Source organism: Myotis nattereri (genome assembly GCF_964212035.1).
Source record: "Myotis nattereri genome assembly, chromosome: 7".
In the NCBI taxonomy this organism is placed as follows: Eukaryota; Metazoa; Chordata; class Mammalia; order Chiroptera; family Vespertilionidae; genus Myotis; species Myotis nattereri.
This window is the reverse complement of record NC_138082.1, coordinates 40,906,082-40,919,533: the sequence shown is the minus strand read 5'-3', so window position 1 is coordinate 40,919,533 and position 13,452 is coordinate 40,906,082. Positions and strand designations below refer to the sequence as shown.

The 13,452-nt window shown below is 43.4% G+C and overlaps 1 protein-coding gene across 2 annotated transcripts in view; it reads left to right on the top strand.

Moving 5' to 3' along the window:
* The first annotated feature begins 706 nt into the window (after window positions 1-706).
* Window positions 707-13,452, top strand: part of OSBPL6 (oxysterol binding protein like 6) — a 181,798-nt gene continuing 169,052 nt past the window's right edge. The window contains exon 1 of one of the 2 annotated variants that reach the window (XM_081095262.1): window positions 707-889. The gene's annotated coding sequence lies outside the window, so the exon portion shown is untranslated. The remainder of the gene's footprint in view (window positions 890-13,452) is intronic. The other variant, XM_081095263.1, reaches the window with a different exon arrangement.

Genomic DNA, 13,452 nt, shown 5'->3' with positions numbered 1-13,452 from the left:
AAACCGTCTGTGCAAATATTTAAATTACCCCATTCTTTCCCAGAAACTTTGCCTTCCAAGTAACCTGCCCTCCGGCATAGGCTGGGAACGGTTTAAGGGTGGGAGAGTTAAAGGGGGTGGGAAGGTTTGTCAAGCGAGAACGATCCTTTCAAGGAGCCCAAGTGTATCTCGGCCTGAGAAGTTTTTGCTTCAGAGTGTCAGGGATGGCGGGGAGCAGACACACAGTCTTGTAGGTTCACAGACCAGTTTGAGACAGGGGGTCGGCCGCCAGGCTGCTGTTCCTTTCTGAATCTGCTCTCTTTCGGTGCTCAGCGACCCCGCTCCAGCCGCGAGTGCTCCGGCCATCCGAGCCACCCCTTGCGAACCCGGGCCGGCCCACCAGCGCTGGCCTGGGAGGGTGGGGACGCTTCCAGGGCGCTTAGGCCCCGGGATGCCCGGTCAGGGTCTCCACGGCGGTGATCTCTGGAACCAGAGGTTCCCACGGGTACCGGGCCGGGGATGAGCCCAGGAAGAGCAACCCAGCGCGTCGGAGGTTTGGAGCGCCGGGCCCGCGGCTCTCCGGGGGTGCGCAGGGAGGGGTGCCCAGCGGGGCGGGAGCGCAGCCGGAGTGCCGGCCGCCGGCGGATCCACTCCCGCCAGGATGGCCAGCCAGGGGCGGGGAGCCCAGAGCGCCGCCCCGCCAGTGCGCCCCGCCCGTGGGAGAGGAGGGGCTGCGGCGCGGCGGACCACTGGAGGCGCAGCTCCTCCGCCGTCACCGCTGTCGGAGCTGGAGACCGCGGCTCCGCTCCCCAGCCAGCCGCGCGCCTGTCTGCCCGCCGGGGCCGCCTCCCGCCTCCCGCCTCCCGCCGCTGCCGCCGCAGAATCGGCGGCGCGGCCCCTTGCCTTCCAGGTAGGTGTCCTAGCTGCACCGGGTACCCCTGGAGCGGATATGACGGTGCCCGTACCGGTGCCCGGGGGCATTGTGCGCGTCCGGAGGGCCGAGGACCCTTAGGGGCGCGCGGATGGGCAGCTTCGCTTTGGGCCCCTGAAGCATCATAGTCCTTGGGGGTCTCCCCTGACCGCATAACCTCTGCGACCGCGAGTCGGGGTTGGCGGTGCTAGTCCAGCCTGGCGGCCGAGGTGGGAGGGGGCGTCTGGGTCATGGTCCCCACGCGCCGTCCTCCCCTCCCGTCCTCCTCGTGCCGGGGAATTCCGGCCGCCTGGCTCTCGTGCCCGCAGCCCCCGCGCGGGCTCCCCCAGGCTGCTGGGGAATGAAGCTCGGGCCGGCGGAGGGACTGATGTAATTGTCAGCAGAGAACGGAACCCGCGCGGGTGAGAGCGCCCGCGCCCGCGCCCGTTCCAGCTGACGCCTACGCCGCACCTTCCACGGAATCCGGGGAGTCGGGAGGAGCGGCCGGGGAAGTTGTGCATTTGGTTTGATTGTGCGCGTGCACTGCGGACTGCCCTCGCGGGGCACCCCTGCCCACTCGGCTGCTGGCGCCCCTGCAGCCTTCCCTGCAGCCTTCGTCCACACCCCGGCCAGGGCCGAATCTGCCCCCCCTGGTTCAGACCGGGACAGCTTTAGCATTGCAGTCAAGACGTGCTTCCCCTGCACCCAGCCGGCTACTGCCCGCAGCTCGCGTCGCCCGGGCATTTGGGGGAGGAGGGGATGGGAGACCTGGGGAGGAAGCCGGGAAGAAGTAATGACAGCAGCAGATTTTGAAAAAAGCCTCGACTGAATGAATATGAGACACATCTGCATGACCTATACTGATTTGGTGGCAATCTGTGATATACCTGAACGGTAGCTTCAACAGACCTAAAGCTGGGGAAAGCATTACATAATGGATATGAAGCAATTGACATGAAACTAAGTGAACTCTCAGGAGTGCTAGATTATTTCTTCCCTCCACCCCTAGGATCCAAAAGTCCTATAGGCTCTTTCTCTATTAGAATTTCCATTTTTCAATTGCTGGACTAGTTTTAGCAAATTGTATGTCGTATTCAGTTGTGATATTTTCCCAAATAAAATAATTTCTCTTGAATGTCTTTTCTTAAATTTAAAAACTGCATGCAAATGGATGGTAATGTATTACACAGCTAATTAAATGTGTTATTTCTTCAAAAGTAAAATGAGAAAATATCCCATCTTAATATCCTTAACTTTGTTTTCCTCTTGGCTATAATCCACCCACACCCCACTTTGCTTTTGGAAGCATTTCTACAGTTTTAGGTACGGCAAGCTCACAATGTTGATATTCCTTTCGAATGCTACAGCATTGCAGATACAAAGACTATTAATAAATGAAACAGAAGACCTCGCAGTAACTCAGAGTGAGCGGAGTTCCCAAGGTCGAAGGGAAGCTGCAGTGTAATTCCGCTCTAATCGCCTACAGAGAATATGCACAGCTCTCATTGGGTTATAAGGAAGGCCCTGATTGGTGGAATATTATTCATATTATTCTTTTAACCCAAATCTCATGTTTTCCCCTAAAAATATTTTTTTTCTCAAAGTAGGAACAAAATATTTTGAAATTAAATCTTAGCTTTTAGAAAGTCTAAAAACCCTGTTTTTGATCATGTTTTCAGTTTTGATGAGATAACTCAATTATACATTCAGTGGATGTATTCCTTTTGGGATATCTCAGTTTCAGATTATGACGGGTTATCAGTTGTGATTTGGTTGGACTTTTACAGGATATGTTTTCTTGTCCCTAGATTGCTTTGACTGTATGTTAGCTTTACTTGAAGAAGAAAGGTAAAGTACTTCCAGGATGAAGTGTTTGTGGTTGGATATCTGGACTACCATTGCAGAAATAGATCTAGGTTAATGTATAAGTAAATAAAAGTTTTATGCAACTTTATTCATGACACGGATGAGGGAAAAGATTTAAATTTTAAATCATTCAGTAATCATTAAGTGGATAATTACTTATTGAGCACCATCTGTTCAAGACACTGGTCTAGGCATGTAGGAGATACAAATAAGAATAAAAAAGTCCCTGCCCTCAAGAGTTTGTCATCTCGTTTGGGAGGACAATGCATGAATTCACAAAATAAGGATTTTTTTCTTTTACTGCAATGTTTAAGTAATAATAATACCCCCCCCCCTTTTTTTAGTCTGTTTTTAATCTCGGGAAAAAGGTCTTATACTCTCTGTTGACGTCTGTGACATTCCCCCCCCCCCCCCGCAACATTGTGTCATTAAGATTAATACATTATGTGTCTTTAACAAATATTTCCCTGTTCTGCCAATTGCCTTTTTTTTTGCATTAAAAAATATTGCAGAGTGCTGCTCGGATCATTCATGTTTCTGGGGCACTTGTGCAAGTGTTTTTCTTGGCCATATAACTAGGTATAGAATTTTTGATTTGTAGGGTGTGTGAATATTTAACTTACTAAATATTAACAAATTACTAGTATTTCCCACAATTGTATTAATTTACATGAGCCAGGGAAACAAGCAAACACAAATCATCCAATACAATCAAGCATTTATATGTGTGTTGAAATATACTTCTTTTTAAAGGAAGAGAATGATGAGCTTTAAACTTAGGGTAACAGTTATCTTTTGGGGGAAACCAAAAGGATATGATGGAGAAGAACACAGGTGCGTGGAAGTTATTGGTAATGATGTAGTTCTCAGGTGTGGTGGTAAGTTCATAGGTAATCATATTTTTTAAAAAGAGGGTCAGTCCAGCCAGTGTAGCTCGGTGATTCAGCATTGACCGATGAACCAGGAGATCATGGTTAGATTCCCAGTCAGGGCACATGCCCAGGTTGTGGGCTCGGTCCTTGGTGGGGGGCATGCAGAAGGAAGCTGATCAATGATGCTCATCATTGATGTTTCTATCTCTCTCTTCCTTCTTCTCTGAAATCAATAAAAATAAAGACATTAATGCTTTTTTTTTTTTTAAAGGGGGCCATGCATGGATCAATGATAATTTTAAAGTTCTAAGGAAAAAGAAAATAAGGATAATACAGAGTTTTCATAAGGCAGAATAGGCTACTGCACCAAAAGACCCACACGGTGACAGTTGAGGGCTGAGGAAGCAGTCCCTGTGTACAGGATGAGTTGCCAAGAGCTCATGGTGGAGACCTGCAGGAAGGATGAGCAGGCCTTGCTGAAAAGAGGAAGGCCATCTCAGAGGAAATGATATGAACAGAAGTGGAGGAAGCCATATGAAATTGTCCAACAGTGAACCACTCAGAGGGTTCATAAAAACATCTAGGAAGCCCTAGCTGGTTTGGCTCAGTGGATAGAGCGTCGGCCTGTGGACTGAGGGGTTCCAGGTTCGATTACGGCCAAGGGTACATGCCCAGGTTACGGGCTCGATCTCCAGTAAGGGGGTGTGCAGGAGGCAGCCGACCAATGATTCTCATCATTGGTGTTTCTATCTCTTCCTCTCTGAGATCAGTCCTATATAATAAAGAGGTAATATGCGAATTGATCATCACACCCTCATACAAGGTGGCTGCCCCCATGTGGACACAAGATAGTCACCACAAGATGGCAGGGGAGAGCAGTTGGGGGCGACCAGGCCTGCAGGGGAGGGCAGTTGGGGGGAACCAGGCCTGCAGGGGAGGGCAGTTGGGGGCAACCAGGTCGGCAGGGAGGGCAGTTGGGGGTGACCAGGCCTGCAGGGGAGCAGTTAGGCATTGATCAGGCTGGCAGGGGAGTGGTTAGGGGCAATCAGGCAGGCAGGTGGGTGAGAGGTTGGGAGCCAGCAGTCCCGGATTGTGAGAGGGATCCCAGATTGGAGAGGGTGCAGGCTGGGCTGAGGGACAACCCCGCTCCAGCGCATGAATTTCATGTACCGGGCCTCTAGTAATAATAATAATAAAAAACATCTAGGAAACAGGTGGATATGGGGGGTCAGGAGTGAGGAGAGAGATCAGGGGAGGGCCCCTAGTTAGGTTGATGATGGAGATGAGAGTCTCCATTTGAAGACAACTAAGAAGGGAATTCCTTCTGATAGGGCCAGTATCACAAAACCTATATAGTAAACTGACAAAAGGCAGAGCTAGGGAGGATAACCCAAATAGCTTAATATCCAGGACTATCTAACATTTTTTGGTGTTTGCTATTTTGATACCCATAGCTTTGACTTTAACTCACTGGAAAGAAAAGGAAAGAATAGATAAAAATTAAATGACCTTATGCTCTATATTTTTCTATCTTTTTCTTTGTTATTCTTTTTCCATATACTAATATGAGAGAAAATCAGTGTAGAAGGAATTGAGTCAGAAATAGAACATCAACTCTTATTTTTTTTATCTTGCATCTTATCAAGGCAATTCTCACTGTAGCTCTTAAGACAGACCTATGTATCTACCTTTTGAAAAGAGTGTGGAAAGAGAATGGAGAACAACAGCACTATATTTTTAGAATCTTTTTTTTTTCTTTCAAAAATCAAACCTAAAATAAACCTGGCCTCAATTTCTAGCTGTGGCTTTACTTCATATCTTTTAAACCAGTGCTTAAGTTTTATCATAAATTTGAAGAAGTTACCTTGATATTTTTTATACATAATACAGTGTTGCTACAAGTAACAAACTGTTATCAACTACGAAAGTCTGAAGAATAAAGTATCTAAAAGAACATTAAAATAAAAGGTTTTGTTAAAACACCATTTCTGGAGATAAAGTCTAAAGTCTGATTTCATTTTAAATTAAGATACCATTTTTGTTTTTTGTTTATCTGGAGCAGCTAGACAAGTTTTCGTATATTCTCGCACCATAGGCGACAATCTGCACAATTTCTGTTGTATGATTTCCTTGGAATAGAAAAAATAGCACAGTTTGAATGGCATGTTATGAAAAGACATTAATGAAATTCTTTTTGACTTCAGTAAACTTCAAATTGAAGAACCACAAAAAGAGTGTCATCTCCAAGGTAGGCCAACCAAACGAGGGTTCACGTGAAACTCCAGGAGGAAAGCAAGGGAGAAGGAGAGAGCAAAATCCACAAGAAACCAGGATAAAGGAATAGGAAGGTCAGGACAGGAAGTTGGTGGATATTATATCCCAGCTTGTCTTCCAGCCTCATTTCAAAAAGTGCCAACAGCCCTGGCTGGTGTGGCTCCATGGTTAGAGCATTGGCTCTGACACTGAAGGGTCAAGGGCACATACCTGGGTTCCAGGTTCAGTCCCCAGCCCCAGTTGGGGCATGTGCAGGAGGCAGCCAGTCAATCTGTCTTTCCCAAAAAAGTGCCAATGGAGGAAATAAATCTGAAGGCTTATGGAGATCAGATATTAGAGAAGAGGTATCTCTCTACATTTTAAATAAAAAGCTTTGAAAAATCTTAAAGAATACAGAACGCATAAGATAAGAGTGATAAATTAAACTCCATTAAAGAAAAGATAGTATGTATAACAGTCAGAAGATAAAATATCTCCACACCAGCAAAAAAACATAACATGTGTCAGAGACAAGGAATAACTCTTTAATATCCAAAGAGTTCCTGTGTATCAATAAGAAAAATGACTGGCCATCTAATAGAAAAAGGGGCAAAGGCAATGAATAAACAGTTCACAGAAAAGGAACTACAAATGCTCAACTCAGGATAAATTAATTTTAAATTCTTTAGTCCAGTGATTTTCATACCTATTTTTTGTCGTATCGGCAAAAAATGTATTTTTTTGGTGTGCCACAGAAATTTAGTAATTAGCTTATGTGTGCCATGAAACAAAAAGGTTGAAAATATCTGATGTCGTCTATTAAATTGGCAAAGATCTTGATGTTCATTACTACTTTATGGTGAAAAGGTTTTGGGGGAAACTGACAAGCTCAAACATTGTTGGTAGGGATGTGAAATGGTCCAGCATCTGTGTAGCAATTTGGAAATATTGCCAAAATTAAAAATTTACCTACCTTCTCATCTCAGGAAACCTAAGAAGTTGTTCTACAGATATACTTGTACATCACAAAATGAATTTGCACAAAGACATCCATTGCAGCATTGTCTGTAAACAAAAGATTTAGAGAGAGCTAAATATCCATCAATATGAGATCACTTAAATAAATTATGAGCAGAAACAAAGCTAGGTAGCTGTTGAAAGGAATGAGGTCATTCTGTATTTGCTGATATGGAATGATCTCTAAGATACAAGGAAACAAGTCAAGTTGCAGGGTGGTGTATAGCCCTTGGGGTTTAATAGGAGTTTGTAGATATGTGCTTATGCTTGTAACTGTTAAGACTGTCTCTGGAAAGTGATCCAAGAAACTGGTAATAGTGATTGCCTCTGGGGAAGAGGACTGGGTGGTTGGGGTGGGGATGGGAAGGACACTCATTTCGTACACCCTTTATCATTGTTTGAATTTTTAAATATGTCAACTTATCTATTCAAATCAAGGTAGCTTTTAAACTTCTTGAGGCTCACTTGTGCTGTTCAAGAATGTTGAGTCGTTGTAGCCCACAGCATCCCTTTGCAACGTCAGATCCATGGTAGTTGCCATAAAGACTCACCCTCCCTGTCCAGTGGTGTGGCTTAGTGCTTGAGCATTGACCCTTGAACCAGGCGGTCACAGTTTGATTCTGGGTTGCAGGCTTGATCCCTGGTAGGGGGCAAGCAGGAGGCAGCGGATTGATGATTCTCTCACATCTCTGATGTTTCTAACTCTCTCTCCCTCTCCCTTCCTCTCTGAAATCAATTTAAAAAAAAAGAAAAACACTCACCCTCACTACCACCCTGACAGGCTGAAGTTCCAGGCGGAGGGAAAGTGGAAGCGGTTGCCCTTTGGGACAGGTTGGCAGACCTTGGTTCCCTGTAATTGCCCTGCCCTTGCCACTGTGACCCCACCTAGCTGATTTTACTGGGAGGGAGACCCAAGGGACATTGATTAGGACCTACCTGGGTGGTGATGAGCGTTCATGGAGAACAGACTTCGAAGAAGGTGGTGGCAGAAGCCTAGGCTGGGAGAACACAGAAATGGAGATGGTATTGATTGCTACTCCAACTCCATCAGATGCAGCTTACAGTGATAAAATAAAGAAAACTTATTTTATGGGCCACGGCCTTGAGATTCTCTGCTACCCCTGGGTTTTGGTACGATGTCTAGGAATCTGCATTTTTAAAAGGTGGCCTTGGACCCTCGCTGGTTTGGCTCAGTGGATAGAGGGCCAGCCTGTGGACTGAAGGGTCCTGGTTCGATTCTGGTCAAGGGCATGTACCTTGCTTGTGGTTAGAGCATGTGGAGAGGCAACAATCTCACATGGAAAAATATCCTCGGGTGAGGATTAACAACAACAAAAAATGTGGCCTTGGTTTTGGGAGCCCATTCTGGGAATCATTGATCTCTTCTGCCTTTCTTCGTTTATTGATGAGAGTATCCCCATTCATCCCTTAAAGTAATCATTTCCTGGAATAACTTTTTTTTAAAAAAAAATATATTTTATTGATTTTTTACAGAGAAGAAGGGAGAGAGATAGAGAGTTAGAAACATCGATGAGAGAGAAACATCGATCAGCTGCCTCCTGCACATCTCCTACTGGGGATGTGCCCGCAACCCAGGCACATGCCCCTGACTGGAATCGAACCTGGGACTTTTCAGTCCGCAGGCCGACGCTCTATCCACTGAGCCAAACCGGTTTCGGCCCTGGAATAACTTTTTATGGTATTATACTCTTAAACACATGCTTTCATAAGAGTGATTGTTTCATTGTGCCTTTGTCCTCCTAGAGCCCACAAAATGGTACCGAATATTAAGGTATAGAATAGTGAGACAACTCTGGCCAGGTAACTCAGTTGGTTAGGTTAGATATGCCAAGGTTATTGGTTCAATCTCTGAGTCAGGGCACATACACGAAGCAACCCATGAATGCATAAAGAAGTGAAAAAACAAATCAGTGTTTCTCTTCCTCTTTCTTTATAAAATAAATTTCTAAAAAAAAAGGAATAGTAAAACAGAGAAAGCCAAGGTAGCAGCTTAATGGTTGGTAGGTGATATCTTTGGGAAAAAGAAGTATTTGCTGATATAAATTTATATATAAATTTAATAAGCCTGAGTTACATGAATTATACTGAAGAAAAGGAAAAACTTGGTGACAGTCGGAGGTATCATGCTGCAAAATAATTTTCCTAAAAGGAAATAAAAATAGTTTATCAGTAATACACATTTATGCAAAGTTAACAGACATAGCCCTTTATTAGGAATTGGCAATTTTAAATAAAAAACAGCAAAGTATACAGGAGCAAATGTTAGATCAGTCTCTTTTTATTAACTTCTAGGCATGAAGTCAGGGTTAACTGTGTATCCTAATAAATGAATCACGTAAATACTATGCATTCCTGTCCTTTGTGGAAGTTCTGATAATTTAGTGGCTGTTGTCTTTTTCAAACCATTTCATTTGGAAATTAGGAGGGATAGGCAGCAGCCTGGTAGTGGCATTCCACCGGAGCGTCAGGTGCCAGAGCAGGGTGATGTGGAGAGCGAAGGTTGATAGATGGGGAAAGGTCAGAGAGGCTCACTGTCACAGGGGAGGAAGCACTGGATGACCTTTGGGAGCTTGGCATTGTGCAGGACCTGTGGAAGTGTCTAGAAAACCCTTCCCATAACTTTCCGGGGCTATTAAAATTTCAGGCTGCATTTGATCCTTAACTAGTATATCTAGTGTGTCTGATTTCTATGGAATTTAGGAGGAATTTAACTGCATTTCTTTAAGAGATTTAGTAGCACATGTTAAATACATTGGGGTAACAGTATTGTGCCCAACTGCTTCTTCTTGCCACACATTTAACGTCTTTCCCCCCATACATCCCTCTGTGACAATAGCTACTATCTCATGGCACTTTGTATCGCAGTACACGGTGTTCCAGAGAAGCAGTATATATTTGACAGGAAGAGCCCTGGATAGGGACCATGGCTGCGCAAATTCTGTCCCAGCTTCACTTATTGAGCAGCCACCCTGTACACTCGGGAAGCCTCATCTGCTAAATGAGGGTAAAATGGTGGTTGTTGAAGTGAGTTTTCTAACTTAGTACTTAGAGACAAAGTGCAATTATCAATCATTAATGAAACTTCTATTTACCTAGAAAACAAATGACCAGTAAACCAAAATGACTACATTTAGCTTTCGACTTGTTCAGCCCTAGCTGATTTCTTGCTCACCTGCCTTGTGGTGCTATCAAATTTGGAAGTGCCTTGGACATGAAAAGCAAATGTACAATTTTGTTACAGTTAGTTGTTTTTAATAGTCAATGGTTGAGCATCCACCTATGAAGCAGGAGGTCACGGTTCCATTCCCCGTCAGGGCACATGCCTGGGTGTTGGGCTCTATCCCCTGTGTGGGGCATGCGGGAGGCAACTGATCAATGATTCTCAGCATTGATGTTTCTATCTCTCTCTCCCTCTCCCTTCCTCTCTGAAATCAATAAAGATATATTTTTTTAAAAAACGGAAATCTCTCTAGAATGTTTTATGTATTTCACTTTAAAAATTGCTCATAGAGACCCCAACACCAGAAAGCCCCCTAATGTGTTGCCAGTGACTCCGGCTAAGAGTGCTCATGCCTTCCATAAAGATGGCTTTGGCGGTGGGGCAACACTAACTGCTCCTTTACCAAATAACCTCAGAATTCTTTTCTTTTCACTTGTTTTCCTTGAAGATCTTTTGCTTTCTCCTTTCATTAGTCATCAGGCTTCTACTGCATTTCCATGAGATGAGCCCTCTCCCGACACATAGAAAATATTAGTTCAAAAAGTAATGTTATTTCAGCCACATCTTGGAAGTAGTGAGTAAGGAATGCATTTTGCTGAAGCTGTTTTTCTTTATCTCCGAGGTTTGTTTTCCAGACAGTTAAGATGGTGCGAAGTCTCGCTCAGTGTTAGATAAATCTGGTACTAGACTTTGTTATTAGATTATAGGAGGGTTTATAGCTGTTCCAGTTATTGGAAATGAATTATCATTCTGATATTCTTTTATCTGATTATCATTCTCAGGATCATTCATTTATTGCACAGAATATTTCTTGAGCATGTACTACATATTGCAGGCTCTGCTTTGAAGTCGGAAAAGGACCTGCTCTCTGAGAACTGACATTCTAATGAATGGAGACAACCAGTAAAAAGCACATTGCTGTTTCAGGTACTAGTAAAAACGATGGCAGCAGGAAAGGTGACCGATGGGGCAAGGGCAGTTATTGTTGTTGGTGGGTATGTTGGTGTCCTGGGGCTGCTGTAACAAAGTACCATGAACGGTGTGGCGCAAAATGGTAGAAATGTATTCTCACACAGTGCTGGAGGCTAGAAATCCAAAATCAAGATGGATCTTTCCTTGCCTCTTCTACCTTCTGCAGTCGCAGGAATTCCTTGGCGTGTGGTAGCATAAATCCAATCTCTGCCTCCTTCACCTGTTCATCCTTCGAGCCGCTGTCTCTGTGTATTCTCTTCATGTAAAGACACCAGTCACAATGGATTAAGGGCTGACCTCTTAACTAATTACCTTGCAACAACATTCTGAGATTTGGGGGGTTAAGACTTCACATCTTTTTGAGGGACACAATTCAACCCCTAACAGTGGGTTTCTTTGGGCGGGCTGGCCAGGCAACGCCTTGCTAGGTGGAGACATCGAGTTGAGCCTGAATGATGGAAAGGGGCAGGTTGTGGAAAAAAATCTGGGTGTAGATTCTTTTCTAGCTACGCGAACAGCAAGTGCAAGAACCTGGGGAATGAGCCTGTTGGCATCTAAGATATGTACATGAACTTTATACTCTTAAAGAGGGCAAACAAATGTCTCATTTGAGAAGTTTACTTTTATAGTTCAAGTTGATAGGATTTTAGTTTTGAACATTCTTGGATTTTTTTAAAAAAATAAATTTTATTGATTTTTCTACAGAGAGGAAGGGAGAAGGATAGAGAGTTAGAAACATCGATGAGAGAGAAACATCGATCAGCTGCCTCCTGCACACCTCCTACTGGGGATGTGCCCGCAACCAAGGTACATGCCCTTGACCAGAATCCAACCTGGGACCTTTCAGTCTGCAGGCCGACGCTCTATCCACTGAGCCAAACCGGTTAGGGCTCTTGGATGTTTTTTACTTCTGGTCAGGCAAAGACTGAAATAATTTTTCTTCAAAAATTAATTATTGCCCTAGATGGTTTAGCTCAATGGATAGAGCGTTGGCCTGCAGACTGAAGGGTCCCTGGTTCCATTCCAGTCAAGGGAACATGTCCAGGTTGCACGCTCGATCCCCAGTAGGGAGTGTGCAGGAAGCAGCCAGTCAATGATTCTCTCTCATCATTGATGTTTCTGTTTCTCTCTCCCTCTCTCTTCCTCTCTGAAATCCATAAAATAATAACAATAATTTAAAAAATTAATTACTGAGGAGCCAGGTCTTTAAGTATTAGCTATCTGTGACTCTGGGCATGGGACCATCTGCTTAATAAATCCTTACTTTCTTGGCTGCAAGAAAACAACACAACAAAAAACAAAAATACTCCAAGACAAAACAAAACAAAAACTGCTTAGAAATCAGGCCTACTGACAGTGGCTAATCACATTTTAAGAATTTTGTTGATTAAAATTTCACTTTGCATTTTTTTAAAAATGTATTTTATTGATTTTTTACAGAGAGGAAGGGAGAGGGATAGAGAGTTAGAAACATCAATGAGAGAGAAACATTGATCAGCTGCCTCCTGCATACTCCCTACTGGGGATGTGCCCGCAACCCAGGTACATGCCCTTAACCGGAATCGAACCTGGGACCCTAGAGTCTGCAGGCTGACGCTCTATCCGCTGAGCCAAACCGGTTAGGGCTCACTTTGCATTTTAATAGTAGAATTTTCCATCACCATGTTTGGGTTATTAAACTAAAAGCTTAAAGTATAACAACATCTGAAAATTGCGTAGACTTTGTAATAGTAGAGATTATTCTCTAGTGATAAGAAATTAAGGTTAAATATAGTCCTTAAAAACCTATCATCATATATTAAATTGTCATTTTCAACAGGATTATAACATTATTGTGGTTGTTCTCTGTGCCACCTAGAGCTAAGTAGCCTTAGTATGATTTATCTTACATACTTATGAATATTTTTAGTTTCTCTCTCTTTCCCTCTCCCTTCCTCTCTCTCTAAAAATCCTTGAAAAGTCTTTAAAAAATCAATACAGAATACAAAAAATCTATATGGAAATGCAAATTGCACAAGATAGTCAAGAAGATTTCATGTAAGATGGTAACACCTTTTAAGTATCCAGAAGTAGGATAAAATAGCCTAAAATATTGTAATATTTAATGCAAAAGTGACATTATGAAATATGCATTAGTAAATTATATATGTGTACTTTAGTCATACCTTTGATGTAGTTAATACAGGTATATTTGTTTATATTACTTATAAATAACAAGTTTCCATAAAAAGTTCTAAATAAGTTCAAAAATACTTATGTAGATTTAGATTTTTATAGTGAATGGCTATTTAAGTAAGATTTGGAATTACAAACACAGACTGAGACTAAAGCTGCCTGGGTTC